The sequence below is a fragment of the Ambystoma mexicanum genome, chromosome 4q, assembly GCF_040938575.1.
Source record: "Ambystoma mexicanum isolate Mex_15411 chromosome 4q, UKY_AmexF1_1, whole genome shotgun sequence".
Lineage (NCBI taxonomy): Eukaryota > Metazoa > Chordata > Amphibia > Caudata > Ambystomatidae > Ambystoma > Ambystoma mexicanum.
In genome coordinates, this window is record NC_090928.1 from 801,611,814 (window position 1) to 801,630,107 (window position 18,294).

Sequence of the window (18,294 nt, forward strand, 5' to 3'; positions counted from 1 at the left end):
CATTTGGGGATCGTGTACATGCATCAATAGGTTAATTTTTGTTGCTTGTCCTTTTTATATGATACTCAAGGTGTATCCCCAACACAATGGCTGCTCAATGTGCTCTTTGCTGAGCAGTGTGTTACAGGACACACACACAGCACACGGGTTAGGGATTTGCGGATTTGGCTTGGCCAAAGTGCATGACAAAAGGGATTCTGTCTTTTGTTGATGGTACCGCTGGTGGCATGCATTTGTGTATGACTTTGTATGTGTGGGAGGTTTTTGGTCAGCCATTTCATCTGATTCCATGTCAGGTGTGATTGTGTCAGGCCTCTTTCCATTTATCACGTGTCACTTTGTATCTAATTGGTCATGTGTTGTGCTTTTGGTTTGCTCCTTTGATATTGCATGCCATGTCTTGGTCTGGCGGACAAGGGTGATGTGGGTTGGGAGGGTTTGGGTGACATACGAATGATTGTCATGGCCTGTTTTGCAGGCTGGTGGTGTCATATACACCTTGCATGTGTTCCTTATGGTCACACAAGGATTGGTTATGTTTAAGTCGCTAGGGATGCACACAATGTAGCACTTCTGTGGCAACATTCTCAGGCTGGTAAGGTTGTGACAGTTGTCTGTCTCTTTGTCATCATCGATTGTCACCTGGTATGTGCCAGGCCTGTGTGAACTCCGCAGGGGTGGGAGTTTAGGTGAAAAATGTGGCCACAAGCTTGGTCCGGGCTGTCTTGCCAGGTGCCCTTTCCCCCCCCCATGGGTAGCGCCTGTGCCTGTGGGGGCACCACCATGTCCACCGGTACGCCCTGCCGTGTTGCAACATTGTGCAGGACACATGCTGCCACAATGATCCTGCACACTACTGGGGGTGCATTTGTGTGTGCCCGCCAGAATGGTCAAGGGAGCAGAAGCGTGACTTGAGCACTCCGAATGTGCACTCCACTATGGCCCTGATTGCAATATGGGCAGCGTTGTATCTTACCTGGGGTGGTGTGGTGGGATTCCGTATTGGCGTCATCATGTGGTTGCTCAGAGGGTAGGCACTGTCCCCGTGGCGAAGTGAGGATGGTTGTCATTAGTTGGGTTTGTGTATTTGTCTGTGTGTGACATGCATGCATGTGTACAGACATTTGTACTCACCAATGAGCCATGTGTCGCCATGCTTCCCAACTTCCAGGTCCCGGCTCAGGGCAGAAATTCTGTATATGAAACTGTCATGGGTAGACCCAGGATAGTTTGCATAGACAGAGGTGATGATTCCATGGGCATCGCCGCAACCTGTACATTGATGGAATGCCAGTGCTTGCGGTTTCGATAGATGTGCTCAGTGGAGCTAGGTGGACGTAGGGCCACATAGGTGCAATCTATGATACCAAGCACTTGGGGAAGTGTGCCACCCTGAAAAAGTCCTGGACCACGGCCTGCCTTTCTGTGGGCGTTCTGGGCATGTGTATGTGCCTGTGGACTGAGGGACGCACAGTCATGATTGCCAACACCTGGTGTAGGCAGTGTGATTGTGTCACCTATGAGACGCCCCCATCTATGGCAGTTGTCCGCTAAATGATCCAGTGGCCAAAAAAATGCAGGACATTGAGCACCTTTTCCAAGGGGCTCAGTGCTTGGGAGCACAAGGTGGGTGATGTGAGCTCATCCTCCCACTCAGTAAGCAGGTCTAGGATGATACGAGGTGGAAACCTATACCTGCCATAGACCTGGTCATCAGGCATCCCAAAAAGCCTGGTCCTGGGCAAAAAAATGCAGGGCCTCCCTATTCTCCTCCTCCTGCGGTGTCCCACGATCAGTGCTGCGAGAAATGGGACATTCATCGTAGCTGTATATACGTGTTTGTTGATTGTGCGCTCTTTTATACTGCGTTGGGATCCTTACGCCTGCCTTCTTGTGGTGGACATGTTTACGCATGTGCGTGTCTTTTGGAGTGCGCGGGTTTCCCATATTTGATTCCATGAATAGGTGGGCGTTCCGTCTATTTCCCAGTAGTACTTCCCCAGTTATGCCTTCATTTTCATGCGTTGTCCCCCATTCTGCATGTTCCACCCCCTTTTTGGTGTGTGCGCTACACGCTGTATGCTTTCACTGTGTGCGTCGCACACAACGTTCGGGATGTTGAAGTGACGTGTGTGCCCGTGTGCGTCACCCACGGATTTGACACACATCCCGGGAAAAACACGCGCAGGCCCTTCCATGAATCGCACGCATGCACGTGCGCTTGCTTTTTCACACTTGCGGCATCTTGCGCCACACATTTCGGTGCACATTTGTTCCATGAATCGGCCCCGATGTTTTGATGTTTTGATATCTAAGACAAAGTCAATGATTCAATGCACACATACTTGAAAAAAAAATGCACATAAATGAATAAACACAAGTGTCTTCTGTCTATAGTAGTGTGTTGATGTCCCTGTACATACAGTGTAACCTGCGTGCATGTTTGTATCTGCGCACATAGAATACAAGCAAAATATTATTTCTGAGTTTTTCCACAAAAATTTCGCAGCATCCTCATTTTCCCTCGTTATCCGAGTTACTTTTCATTTTGTATATACTATAACATAATATTTCAGAATGTTCATTCACAACACATATTATATCAAAAGGCCAGCTAAAACAGCACCCATGCCCAATCCAAATCACTGGCCCACATAAAGATCATGTATTTTTTATTTCCAAATGGTAATTCACAACACATTTTACATCAACAGGCCAGCGCAAAGAGTGGAGCCAGGCCAAGGACACACTTTTCCTTGCCATAATTATAACAAAATCCACACCAACAACAGGACCCCAAACAACGACCCAGGGACAGCCCCCTAGCCAGTTTCAGAGCCCACTTTTACTTGACTTTTGTTAATACAAGTACCACTGCATATACAAACTCACAGAAAATAGGCCCAAAATACTTTATAGCTGCTAAGCGGTCATTTACACTTTCAGATGCCATGCTCTCTTCTTTCCCAACAAATACATATACTTATTGATCACCACCAGGGAACAGCTAACAGTATCCACATATTATCTACAAGAAACACACTGTTACAAATATCCTATATGTATGTTATTTTTAAGTTGGGTACTTACTGTTCTGTGTAAGCAGACAATACATTCACAGCACTTCATTTTATGATCACCCCACTGATATATTGGTATATGCTTCTCATATTGGATTTCAGGAACAGCAACACAACCCCATATAAAGTTACAAGTTCAGCTTAAGATCATGTTTCTCCTATGTCAGACAAGGTGATGCATCAATGCACATAAAATAAATAATCAATGCACTTTAATGAAATAACCATTAGTGGTGCATAATGTTGCTACTCTAGCAATTTAATGCCCAGGGATTCAAAACATAGCCTCCAAAAGTATAATATATTGTTTGTCAAGACTCCATTCATGCCGGTGTACATTAACAAGTAACCGCCATGAACAACAAAGGGGAAGAGCCTGGAGGACCACTGGACAGAAGATCTTGACTTGCCTATTATGGAAAGCAAGCAGATTTAATAAATAGGTCAAAACTGTAATTCAAATTAATACTGGCACGGCTGCCGCCGGAGTCATGAATTTACTGGCACCCGGCAATGTGGACTTACCGGGGCATTACAGCCCCGGCAGACCCGGTAAATCACCATTGCCCATTGCCAGTAATTATTACTCCCAATTGGGACTCAATGGGAATGGGAAGACTGGATGCACCAGCACCATTCATGAATGGTACGGCTGCATCTGTTGAGATCTGCTCGCGGGTGCTGGTCTGCCTGCCAGGACAGACCTCGCGAGCGGAAAGGCACCCGTGAGCATAACTCGAAGTTTGCCGATCCGGTAACAACGGTGCTGGTAGCTTACTGGCACCGTTGTTACTGGATCAGCAAACTTGTATTGAGGCCCAGAGTCCATACATGACCTGTGGTGCCCCGCATATTTCGTTGGACAAGTTAAGTGGAGCCATCAAATTTAATTTGCATATATTATCTCCTCATTGAATAAATATACATACATACTGTAAGGATATTTGGTGTGTTACAGCACAGAGTACAGCACTACTGCACAGGTAGCATGTTTTTTATGCAGCACCACCACATGGGTGTGGTGCATTGCTATATGTGTTGCCAGAGTAACATGGACATATAAGTAAAGACAGGCTATTCAGTCAAAAATAATTTTTACATATAAAATGCAAATCTATTTTTACAGTTAAAAGCACACATGTGCACATTCAAAAATGCACACTATTTTTCACCTGAAATGCCTATGTTGCAAGAGACACATTTGAAAATTAATAACTAACCTTATTAATAGCTAACCTGACTAATAAAACTTCATTTAACATAACCCACTAATAAAAATGTGTCTCCACTGCAGAATTAGGCCTACTCTGAAAGTGAACTTTTAAACGCACATTCATTTTTTTTCTCTGCTGCCCTGTCCACATAACTACAGGAAGCAAAGAGCTCGAAGGAACAGGAAATCATTTTGTTACAATTTTTACTGTAGAAATGAGCCATTGTGTAGTGAGGGAGGAGATGACATGATTGATTCTGATTGGAGCAGCGTCATAGCAAGTATCATGCTAGAGGCTGTGATTAGAGTTTTGATGGGGAAGCTTGAGGAGAGGGGGAGAACAATCGAGATCTTGCAGAGCTGGGAGAAGGACCTGTTTCCTGGCTGAAGCATTCCTGCTGCAAAAGCTGAGAATTCCAGGCAATAACCCCGGTTTGAGAACGGCAGACGCTTGTTTTCACTGGGGTTAATCTTCAAGGTAGCCAAATTCAGAAAGAGAATAGCCGGAGAAAACTCATGCTGAACAGATAAGGTAATTACAGAAGTGTGGGAGCTGTGCGAAAGTGTGCGAAACTGTTCAGTCAGTGTATTCGAGGGAGTCCCAGTCCCTTATCAGCATATTTAATGTTACCAATTGAATATATTCTCGCAGTTCTCTGTTCATTTTATCACAAATAATGTTGTACCATTTCATTTATTTCTGTAAAAAAAGGGTTAAACTGTGTTTAAAGGAAATTTCTATAATACAAAAATATCTGAAAACAGATAGCTAGTGTGTATTATTTCTCTCTTTCATTTTGCATGGGAAAAGATTTAAACGTGGGTAGATTTTTAAACAGTGCAATTGTCATTTTAAAACAGATGTGTGCATGATTATATTCAGTATGGACAGTTGTGAGTGACTGTTTGTAGCATAGCTTGTTGGAGGTACATGAGCCAACGGGAAGAGAGACTCTCTGGACATAGTTCCATACCATATATAAGGTAGTGGAAATTACCACAAAAATACCACAATAGCCCATGGTGGCACACAACACTAACACTGAAAATGTGGTATCCCTAAAACGTAGGCCTGAGGTCTCTCTAGTGATCAAGAACAATCTAGATAAAAAACAAGGGATGTTGGATATTGGGGCCACAAATAAACCAACCACGCAAATTATCGCGCACATTATCTAAATAGGTCTGAATTCAGAAATAATGCAATGTATCATTGTTATGTGTGATCCAATATGAATACAGAGAGTGATTATTGCTAAAGGTATTTTGGCGGTAAGAAAATACTGCAAAGCCCCAAATATCCACAAAATACCCAACAATACATACAAATATGAGAGTAAGAGCATTATTCATCTGTTTCTATTTATGATCAGGAATTAAGCCATATTACAAGTGAAAACATTTGTTGATTTACTGATAAAACTCTGCAGCGAAAACATAGATAACATCTAAGGCTTATCGTACACTCAGGGGTAAAAAGCAGTGATAAAATATTGTGTCCAATAGTAAGCCTGTCAGAAGGCCAGCAGCAGTCGTTTCTCTTGCACTGAAGTACAGAGCTTCAACTTTCCCCAGAGCCTTGCTTTGGTACCACACTATTCTCTTCCCCAAAAACTGCCAGAGACTCAGGTGGGCATTTAAACAGCCTTGTTTATCAATTACTTAAACCTTCTCCCCCATTGCCTTGGTGATCTCAATTGGAGGTGGAGAAGGGGTTGCCATCAATAGCACTTCAAAGCAATCCCAATATAAATCTAGAGGTTTCCAGCTCAGGAGATCATTGGAAGCCAGATGCTTTAAATCACCTATATCACAGAAGCCAGGCTCCTAGAGAGAATGTAGAGGCGGGGCTACCCAAGGTGACAAGGGCTATAGCAAGGAAAACGGTCCAGGATGTTAGAAGCAGTTTTTCCGAGGATCATATTTTATTCTTGAAACAGGTCTTTGTGAATTCAGAGTCTTATCCTTTAAACTGTACCCACATTATGGCTCTGTTCTCAGAAATACTGAGCTTACGCCTGGTATCTTCCAAAGATAAAGCACTTGTTGAGTTTGTATTTAAGGGTAAGGTTGACTGGTGAAAACCCTACTTCCATTCCCGAATGACTAGGTCATTAGTTCTCTCTGAGATAGAATCCCTTCTCTCTATGGGCTATGATGTGATATCAGCTTCAGACCTGGAAACAAAACAAAGACACCAAATGCCTGGGAGAGGGGTCCTTGTGAAGAGCTTGTGTAACATCATTTTCAGCCAACTTGGGACCTTCTCAGTCCCTTAAAATAAAGGTAAACACTAAAAAGGATGGCTCACAGAGGGTTTTCGATCAATTAACTATTAAACCCTCACTAATTTATGGCTGGTCTTCTATTCTATCGGCCCTACATGGTCAGGGCCCAGTTTTACCTAAGTCACACTGATTGAAGCCCCTTCATATGGCCTCTTGGAATTGTAGATGCCATAGTAGTTTGGTGTCAGACTTTGGTGGCTTGGAGGCCTACTCTTTTCTTTGCTTCCAGGTGAGTTGGCTGACACGCCTCCCTATCATAGATGGTTTTACAGTCTTTAACATTGAGGCAGTACGGGGCCTCCAACCTCAGGGGGTCTCCTCTGTGCACCAAAGAATGGGGTGAGCCTCGCAATGCACAAAGTTGAAACTTTCTGAAAAGACATCCAACTGGTGATGCTGCTCCTTTCTTCCCACCAGGCAGATACTGCTGAACCTACCCTTTTGCGTTATTTATTTAATGTTTATTTTAAACCGAAAACTGGAAAGCCTTGTCAAACCTTATGTCTGAGCCATTGGTAGTGGCCTTCACAGAGGTGATAGTCCTGGGTGATTTTAACAGAAAATGTTTGGATCATAAATGGTATGTTAAATCGAAAAGAACAGACACTTCTGGCACACAGATAAAATCTGAACTAAAAGCATGGGAGTTAACGTTGGTAAATGGGAATGTGTTGCCAGATATTCTGCCGGAAAATACATGGAAAAATGGCCCCCTGAAGTCCAATTTAGATTATGTCTTCTTGTTGAAAGACCTGTACTGAGAATGTTCTAGTATGAAAGTTGTTAATGTGAAGGCAAGTAATCATAGCATGCTAACTTTGGATTTGAATATTTGTCAAACTAGGGAGTCTGAACCATTAATTCTGGTTAATGTAATATGACAAAATCACGCCCTAGCCTCACTCTTCAATGATCACATTCTGCGTATGGGGGCACAGGACGAGGGAGTTTTGTTATACCCCTCTACTTATGATAAAGCAGTCTAATTAGCTCTCCGCAATGTATACATATGCAAACCAGCTAGACCACAACACCCGAACAAGAATGCTTTTTACATACATAAGTATGATAACTTGGTCTTGGAAAAGAAGCGTATTCTTAATAAATCCTTGAAGAAATTGCAGACAAGTTCTGGTTAGCAGGCTAACGTCTTAAAAAGAAACAGGTTTAGGAGACATTGTTTCAACTTATATATTCGAGATGCAGAAGCTATGCGTGGTCCATCATACAAAAAGATGATAGTTCCTTTTGGAGATTTGTGAAAGACCATTTATGTCAGAAATCTCTTCAGTCCCAGCCAATTAAAGCAGAATGCTGAGAGGCCCCATTCTCAGAATTATACTGTGAGTCAGGCCTAGCCTTACATACCCCTTCTCATGATGTCTGCTGATGGAAAGTCACAAAAGTAGAACTGCCGGATGTTAAAAATATGATCAGAAATAGTAAAGCCTCAAATGATGCAGGACCCGATGGTTTGGCAAATGCCACCTTGAAATCCAATATCAATCTTTGGTCTTCGATCCTGAACATTTTGTTTTAGGATATCTTGAGGTGCAACGAGCTCCCTCTTTCTTGGGAGAAAGCGCTGATTGTGGATATGTATAAGAAGGGTGATAGGCTAATTCCATCGAACTATCGTCCAATCTCGATGGTGGATTCCACGAGTAAAATAAGTGGGGCGTTAATTTTGAGAGAATTGCAGCTTTGGGCCTCAAACAATGGTTGTATTGATAAATATCAATCTGGCTTTAGACCCGGCCTAAATACATCTCATAACTGTTTTGCAATTCACTTACTACAATCTAAGGCAATCCAAGATAAGAGGGTTATTTATTTTGCCTTTCTAGATATATCTCAGGCCTTTGATTGAGTAAATAGATCCATGCTATGGCAAAAACTGCATGACTTAGTGTGCCCACCTGGATTGATTGGTATGCTAATTGTCTTACATTCAGACACCAAAGTGAAGGTCTGATTGGATCAAAATGGCAAATATTCCAGATGGATAAACACTGTTTGCGGTTTACATCAGGGTTGCGTGCTAGCGTCATTTTTATTTAACATTTACATTATTGAGTTCAGAAAGGTCCTGGGGAAAATAAATGACTTTCCCCCAAAGCTGGAACATCTGATAATAAGTTATCAGCATGCGCAGATGATATAGTTTTGTTCGACCTGAAAAACAGTAATGTTAAATCATAGATAAAAAAAAGACAGCACCTAAAATGATCCATTAACCACACACGTTTGGAAGTGGTTTCTAGCTTTAAATATTTAGGAGTTAAAATCTTTGAAAGACGTTCAGGTCTAACAGACTTAATCAAGATGAAAAATAAAATAAAATTCAATTTCTTTGAACTATCAGCCTTTGATTAAAATTATGGAAGATTTTCGCTTTTCCGGTTTGAAAATATTACGATCAAAAGTCAATTCCATGTTTGACTTATGGGGTTGATACAGGGCTTTTGACAAACAAATGGGACAGACTTGAATCAATGCTATTGACGACGCTGCTCTTACTCCCTTAGAGAATCTCTATTGCAGTTCTCCGACATGAGATCGGCCTGATCTCTCTCCAGGCACGTGCTAATTTGAGGAGACTGTAATTATTGAAAGTTATTATGCCGCCCCGAACATTCTCTAATTTTTAAATTGTGCACAGTGTTGTTTACACGCCCTTGTAAAGTTATGAGAGATTGGGTACATGATTCCCTGGAAATTATGAGATGATACCACTTAGATCCACTTGCACTGATGGTTATTTCAATCAATACCAAAAGGCTTCTTTTTGAATCTGACTGGATTGGGAACAAAGATATAGCTATGAATTATCGACTTTTTGTCATCTTCAATATGAAATAAGAGCTTTTAATACTCTGACTTCCTATCTCACACAACTTCCATCCAGAAAACACAGATTTGATATGTTACGTTTTGAACTAAATCTACTCCCGATTACAGAGGTTGCTGGTGCAAGACAGGGCATTCCTGCATTCCTCGCTCAGAGAGTTTGTAGGTATTATGCAACAAGTGTTGAAACTCTTTTTCACTTGAGTATAGTACGTCCTCTCTTGGCAGATTTACACCAAACCTTTTCAGCCCCTTGTGCATGATGACAGTTTTTTAAATACTGAGTGGTTTTGAATTTTAAGATAGTAATGAATTTTCGCTGGCCCCGCTATTCGAAAATATATTACCTGTGCAGTGCACCAACCAATCTCCTGTATCCATATTGTATCTCTTGTTTTAAACTGATTTATTCTCTTTTTTAATTTCATGTGCTGTGTTTTTTTATATAATTGAATTGCATTGTTTTTGTACTCTGTTTCTATTTCTATTTTTAATAAATTTTTCAATGTTCTGTTTTTACAATTGTTGTTTTATTGCAAAGGTTGTGTATAACCAAAAGCAATTAATAACATTTTTAAAAATTGTATGATCAGTAAATAAACCATATTGCAAGTGAAAACACTTGTTGATTTAGTGACATAACTGTGCAGGAAAACATAGATGACATCTAAGGTTTATCGTACACACAGGGGTAAAACGCAGTGACAAAATATTGTGTTCAATAGTAATTCTGTCATGTGCTCGGCAGCAGTTGCTTCTCTTGCACTGCAGTACAGAGCTTTAACTTTCCCCAGAGCCTCGGTAAAGCACTATTCTCTGCCCCAAAAACGTCCATAGCCCCAGATTGGCATTTAAACAGCCTTTGGGGTGCAGACTAGCCTATGGCATGCAGGGTGAATGTTAATCATGACAGTTGGCTCCCATAACTTGTAAAGGTCTTGGACTGTCCAATCAGTAGGCATCAACGCATTCAAACTCCAATTATGGGCATGGAATTCTAAAAATGTAACACATACATTTGAATGCAGTTTGGGGTTTTGGGAAGCCTTACCAGTTGCCACCCAGTACCATAAATACATCTTTATTTATCTGTGAAATCAGGCACCCATTATATTTAAAATACATGTCACCAAGGTAATTGGTCACCATAATGGTTTCTGGGTAACCAATACGGTTGGCTCCCAGTATTTAGATGAATATATCAAGAGTTAAGAATCTAGAAACTCTGACAAATAGATCATTTTCTTTTTTCCTTTCTACAAACAATTTAGGGGGTAATTCATAGAATTCGGCGCACAAGTGGCGCACACGGCTGGCGCACAGTGTGCGCGTGTGGCAGTCTGCGCCAGCCGCGTGCACCAAAACCCATTTCAGTGCACAGCGTATTCATGTATTTCAACATCCATAACCAGCCGTGGTGCAGAGTGGTGCAGCGACCCTGCAGCATTGCCAGTTACGCCCCCAACCCTGCACCGTGCGCCATGACCAGCGCACAAATCCAGTACATGGCGCAAAGGCCAGTGGACCAGCATACAGCCCCCCAACCATGAAAACGTGTGTAAAACTTCCCGCACATGCCCCAGAATACACGTACCCCTCCCGTGGCAGCGAAAACGCGAGTAAAACTCCCTCCGCACCCCTCCGAATACACATACCCTGTTTGTGCCAGGTAAATAGCATTGAAAAAGGACCCCCCCATGGCGTGGGCTGCCTGTGGGGCATGCCCAGGGTGGATGGGGTGCCTGCATGTATTTGGGGGGTGTGCAGGGTGTTGCACATGCGATAGGCCTTGTGCGAGCGGGGTACGTGTATTCTAGGGTGCGTGGGATGTTTTAAATGCGATAGGCCTTGTGCGAGTGGGGTACGTGTATTCTGGGGGTGCGCGGGATGTTTTACACGCGATAGGCCTTGTGCAAGCGGAGTATGTGTATTCTGGGGGTGCGCAGGATGTTTTACACGCGATAGGCCTTCTGCGATCAGGGTACGTGTATTCTGGGGGTGCGTGGGACATTTTACATGCGGTAGGCCTTGTGCGAGCAGGGTACGTGTATTCTGGGAGTGCACGGGACGTTTTACATGTGATATGCCTTGTGCAAGCGGGGTACGTGTATTCTGGGGTGCTTGGGATGTTTTACATGTGATAGACCTTGGCCGAGCGGGGAACGTGCATTTTGAGCGTGTAAAGCTTACCTTAACCTCCGCGGGAACACTACTTCTGACAACTTCTACTCTTCTCAGGGTGCGTAGTTCTCTCCCCACTGCTACTGTTCTTCAGAGTTCTTCAATTCTAAAAAGTATATGAGGAGTGTGTTACCATGTGTTCTACTGAGAATAAGAATTAGGACTTCTATATCTATTACACCACCCCTACCCTCCTTACCTCAATATTTGTTATAATGAGCTCTCCATCCTGCTTCTACGCAGGGGTGCATGTTCTGTAGATGGACGCCTTGGGAAGGGCTGGAATTCCTACCGTGTGTGTATAATGAAAGGAACAACGGCAACAACTATTGAGGGGAATGCTGAAAACTCCCAACCAGGTTGCTATGCTAGAGAATTGGGAACAATCTCCACAAAGTGCGGGAAGAAAACATGCAGACCCTCTCTCTCTATTCACAATGAAATAAAACCTAAATACCTAAAAATGAAAATATAATACCTTAGAGCCTGAAGAGATGGAAGTCATCTCTAATCCTCTGTGAGAGGCGCTATACTGTCACTCAAAGAATTGAATGTATTAAACTCCGCCTCCATGTATTCACACGCACACAACTATATGGCATGAAACATGACTGTGTTGATTTGCTGCAGAGTGAGAAAATGAAAACGCACTAATTGTATTTTAACGGCAACACTGTGATAGGAAGCATGTGCGCACTATTTCAGATGGAATTAAACTTCCTCACACACTCTAACTCCTAAGCTCATGCGTGCACAACTAAATGTGCCAAAAATAAATGCAAACTAACATTCCTAAAATAACCTTCAACACTCCACCGACGTTGAAATGTTGCAATACCAAATAATACTGAAGGCTATACTTGCGGAGTGTCTTCGGAGAGATACACAGTGCCAACGACTCGAGGCCGAGAACGCTGGAATTCCTCACAAATTACGTGATAGGGAAACTATGGAATAGGTCACAGAAAAAAACTAATGCTCAATGGAATTTGGAACAAACAATAGGGGAAGGCAGGAATACTGAACTACAGATGTTTTTCTGAGAGAATTAATTCTGTGGAATTTCTGAAGTGACAGACGAGCAGCGGTAAGCGTCCTCTGTAACAAGCAGAAAAAGACGCGCAGCACGGGTAAACAAAGGGGAGGGGTTTAAATAGTTTAAGAGCAGTAATAACCAGACGCACTACGGCACTCAGGCAGATGCAACCCGGTGGCCATGTTGTGCGATGAAGAATGCCTTCAGCAGTCCACCAAGTTCTATCTGCCTTTTGACCAGGCATGGTATGCCATAGACCAGGAGACCTTCGGTGCAATTCTAAGTGGACAACCAGGGACCATGACAGAGGGGTGCGCGGGGCGTTTCACACATGATAGGCCTTGTGCGAGCGGGGTACATGTATTCTGGGATTGCGCGGGACATTTTACATACGATAGGCCTTGTGCGAGCGGGCTACGTGTATTCTGGGGTGCACGGGATGTTTTACACACGATAGGCCTTGGCCGAGTGGGGTACGTGTATTCCGGGGGTCCGTGGGACGTTTTACACGCGATTGGCCTTGGCCAAGCTGGGTATGCGTATTCTGAGGGGTGCGCAGGGAGTTTCATGCACGATTGGCCTTGTGCAAGCAGGGTACGTGTATTCTGGGGGTGCCCAGGATGTTTTACACGCAATAGGCCCTGTGCGAGCGGGGTACGTGTATTCTGGGGGTGCGTGGGATGTTTTACACGCGATAGGCCTTGGCCGAGCAGGGTCAATGTATTCTGAGGGGTGCTTGGGGAGTTCCACATGCAATTTCGCCGGGACGAGCGGGGTATGTGTATTCCTGGGGGTGCGTGGGATGTTTTACATGCAATAGGCCCTGTGCGAGCGGGGTACGTGTATTCTGGGGGTGCGCGGGATGTTTTACATGCGATAGGCCTTGGTCGAGCGGGGTACGTGTATTCTGAGGGGTGTGCGGGGAGTTCCACACGTGATTTCGCTGGGCGAGCGGGGTATGTGTATTCCTGGGGTGCCCCAACGCGAATTGGCAGTGTGTGTCCTCCCAGGTGTGCCCTCCACCCCTCCCCAGGCCCTGCAGGTGGCCCACAACACAGTTGACTACCCTGCACCCCTGGCCATGCCCCGCAGGCATCCCATCCACCCTGTCCATGCCCCCCAGCCAGCCCCCTGGATCCCCACCCACCAAGCAGTGACAGGCACCTGCCAGCAGGCCCCGACTCATGTCCCCCCACCCACTCACCTACCCAGCAGTGATAGACACCTGCCAGCAGGCCCTGACTCATGTCCCTGCACCCCCACGCCCCCAGCAGTAACAGGCACCTGCCAGCAGGCCCTGCCTCATGTCCCCCCACCCACTCACCCACCCAGCAGTGACAGACACCTGCCAGCAGGCCCTGACTCATGTCCCTGCACCCCCACGCCCCCAGCAGTGACAGGCACCTGCCAGCACGCCCCGACTCATGTCCCTGATCCCCCACCCACCCAGCAGTGACAGGCACCTGCCAGCAGGCCCTGACTCATGTCCCCCCAACACGTCATCACAATCCACAATCATGGGCCTAATGGGCACCCAAATCACACCCCACGCCACCCGAGTCCAAACACACAACCAAGTATTACATCCACCCCACATTGAAATCCCCATCACATGATAAATCCCAAATGGCAAGTATGCACATCAACACATTTCCGTCACACACACACTATGGGTGCATGTGATTGAGAAAACAGACATTGTGACATGCATGAAACCAAAGAGAGAATACCACACATTGAAGTATGAAATAAAAATGTATTAAACACAAAAGCAAGGGAATGAAATGAAACACACAATAATGGAAATAATTAAGAAAAAGCTGCATGTCCAAAATATAAAATAAAAATGTGTGAAAGCAGAATCCAAATCTATACAAAACCATTGATCCATGGAAAAAAAAAAGTGAAATCGAACTATATACAAAGTACAAATCCAGGGTCCATGAGCCCAACCATTGAAAGGAAACCTACATAAAACCCTATCTAATGAACAACTATATACAAAAAGGTGGGGCATTGTCCAAGCGCCCCAAAAGAAATAAAAACAGAAAGGAAACCTAACAGTAATTAACTATATACAATGGCGGCGGGCTCATTCTGTGATGTCCCGGGCCAGGGCATCATCGAACTCCAAGTCCCGGAGGCGGGCCTCTCCCCTGGCCCGAGGTCTCGCAAGGATGCAGTCATGGCCTGTTCCAACTCCCTGCGAGTTGCCTCGAGGCACTCAGCCCGCCTCAATGCCTACGGCATGGAGAACTCCGCCCTGACCATAGTGAGCCGTGCCTCTTCCACCCACCGCCGCTCCGCATCTATCCGCTGGCCCAACCGCTGCCACACAGAAGACACTCCCATTCCCGGGTCCTCCTGCCCTCGGGCCGATGCCTGCCCCTCTGATGTTGATGGCCCCGAGCCATCATCGCTCCCACCTTGAGCCTGCAGCTGCCGTCCATATGCCCTTCCCGATGATGCCGGCACATCCTCCATCTGCTGGTCTCCAGTTGGTGGGGTGTTCACCCCTGCTGGACCTCCGACTCCCGACTGTGGCAGGGATGTGATCTCCACCAAGCTGGCTGCATTGGTTGGGCCAGATCTACAGGGGGCCCTGGTGGAATCTGGGCCGGAAGACAGCAGGGAGAACGACTGGCGCATAGTCTCCACAGAGGAGGGGAGGGCCGACAGAGTACTCGACACATATAGGAACCCTCCAACCAGGGCCCCTCCCAACTGGACCATGTTGCCATTAGCTCTTCATGATGGCGTGTGTGGTCCCCCCAGGAAGCACACACTTCATCACGAATGTCACGCGTGTACAACGTAACACCAATCAGGACGGACCCCATACGGTCATCGGCCCCAGGTAGTGGAGTGCCAGATGACGTGGGCCTCCCCCCTACCTGCGGACGGGCCTGGGATGGGGCATCCCTGCTGGTGCATGGTGGTGCAGTCACAGGGTCAGGGACAGTGACATGCACAGGCCCCTCCGTGGCAACCTGTGCTGCCTCCTGCCCCTGGCCCTGGACTGCACCACTTGCACCAGTGGTACCGCCCCCAACAGGCCCCATGTGGCTCAGTAGTGGCCTCCTCCTCCTCTGTGTAGACCACCAACCTGGATGGCTCCGCACCGTCTTCCACCATCGCAAGCCCCTGTGGGGGCTCACCTGGCCCTTCCGCTGCAGCTGTAGTGGCAGACGTGGCACCAGTCCCCTCGCTCCCGGATGATGGTAATTCCTTGCGTCGCCGGCCGGTGGAGGCATCCCTGCTGCTTTGCTCCACAGCACGGTCTCCACCCTCTTCTTCACTCGACGCTGTGGAGAGGGAGACATAGAACACAAGCATCAGGGTTCTGTACAATAGTCCCCTAGACAGGAAGCAATAGCACACGAGTGGCACTGTCAAACATCACTTCCATCCTGTCCCTCCACAACACATGGGTCAATGCAGGAAACACACATGCAGAAACAGGCACGGCGCATGCAATCAACATTTGCATCCATGTTCAAGGGCCTCTATTGACATAAAATGTTGTCTTCAAACTCACATGCATCATGGGTTATCATACTGATCCCATGCATACACATCACCGGAGGCTCATGCATCTGGCCTCGTACACCACAGACACAGTGGATACAAGGATGACTAGACTGCATCAGTGAATCAACACATCATCACAGACATGTTTCATGCATCCATGGCGTTTCAAAGTCACACACACGCTGCTCAGACACACAGACATGTACACCATACATGTCCATGACAGCAGCACCCATCTCTCACACACCATCCATTGTCCAAGAACAGAGACAGGCATGCATTCATGTGTGCATTCCGCATGCTGCTCCCCATGTTGCATTGTAACACATGCACCATCCCTGTGGTTCAGGCATGACTGGTCTCACATGCAGCACCATGATGTCCCTGCACACACACACCCATACATGGCCTATGTCACACATACAGGCAAGTAGATGACTACCAGCACACTGCTACATGCCCTGTTTCACACAGCAATGCATGGCCATTTACCGCTCAACTCCAGCTGAAGAATCTGGACGTGGAGCGCTGGGTTTATGCGTTCCAGGACCCTAGTCTGGATGTTGGTCAGTCTGGCCCGGCACCCCTCTGCATCCTCTGCCTTCAAGAGGCACCGGGCCTTGCTGAGGGTCCTGGACCTGAAGTCCTCTCAGCGCTTCCGGATGTGTTTGATGTTGCGGGTTGCCACTCTTCCACGTTGATGGCAACCACTACGTCCTCCCAGATCCTCTCCCATCCTTCCTTGTCGGCGCGCAATGGTGTGAAGAGGGCATCATAATGCCCCAGAACTTGCCCCACCAGGATACCAACTTCATTATCGCTGAAGCTGGTAGCCCTCTGCCTCTCTAGCTGGGGATCGCCAGTGGTCTCTGATGGTGTTTGCCCTGACATGGCGACCCCCGAGGCAGATGTGGGTCGGCAACTGGGTCCTGGGGCTGGGCTGTGGAGCGATGGTATATCAGTTGGGAGTCTTGTGTTCCAGCAGGGGTGGACACAGCAACTGGACCACTGCAGATGGCTGAGGTGCAGGCACCAAATAGCAGGGCACATGGGCAGCAGGCAGGCAGGCAGGCAGCAGTAGATGGCAGGTTGGAGCGCGCTCGGGGATCTGGGGGGGCAGGAAAATGGCCTTAAGGCAGGAGTGTGGTCTTCCGTGTTTTGTTTTGTGGCCAGCTTGATACGGAGTGATTTGGCACGTGAAAAAACTGCACGTTAGTGTGTCATTCGAGGAAAGGCCCTTAGCACGTAAGCGCGTCTGTGACGTTACGCGCACGGGCGTTTCCCTCGTGACGGGTGTATAGTGATTCAGCATGTGAAAAACAGAACGTCTGCGTGTTAATGCGTGTAATCCGAGGAAAAGGCCTAAGTGTGTAAGTGACGTGACACGCGCAGGTGTTTCCCGCAGCACGGGTTAAAGGTGAGCGGGGCCAGCAGTTCGCTGTATGTGCCTTTCGTGGAGATCGACGTGTGTGTTGCTACTTCGTGTTGTTTCGCGCACCATCACCACTTCACAGCGGATCAAGGACGTATCTCTTCTTTTGGCGGGGTATTGACTATGTGTGTTTTTCATCATCATGCTAGTCTGACGGTGATTCGCGCACGCTATTTTTCCCACTGCGGGTGCCCCTGTGTATCGCGTAGCCATTTTTGAGGTCATAGTAGCCCGCGTATCACACGCGTATGTATTTTTCGTGTCCCGGGTGCAACCGCATACTGCGGGAGGTTAATTCCACACACGTGGGCTACCGGGGTGGCGTGCACGGTTTTACTGCAGTTTTGGGGTGCCTGAGCATTGCATGACCCGTCACTTCATCACCGGGGTCACATACAGCCTTGCAGGTGCATGGGTGCTTTTAACATCTTGTATCCCACCCCCTTCACCCCAATTGCCCAGGACAATTGTCGTGTACACCTCCCATTGGCAATACTACATCTGTGCCGGCACTACTACATCTGTGCCATGGTTGGGAGGCCACGAAAGGTGAGGGGCACCTCAGCTGGGCATCCTCAATGTGGCCAGGTTGACCAGGGAGTAGGAGGAATCCAGGGTGTCAAGGGTGGCTGCAGAGGGGGAAGAGGCAGGGATGCGCCACTTCGGCAGGATGTTCTGCCACG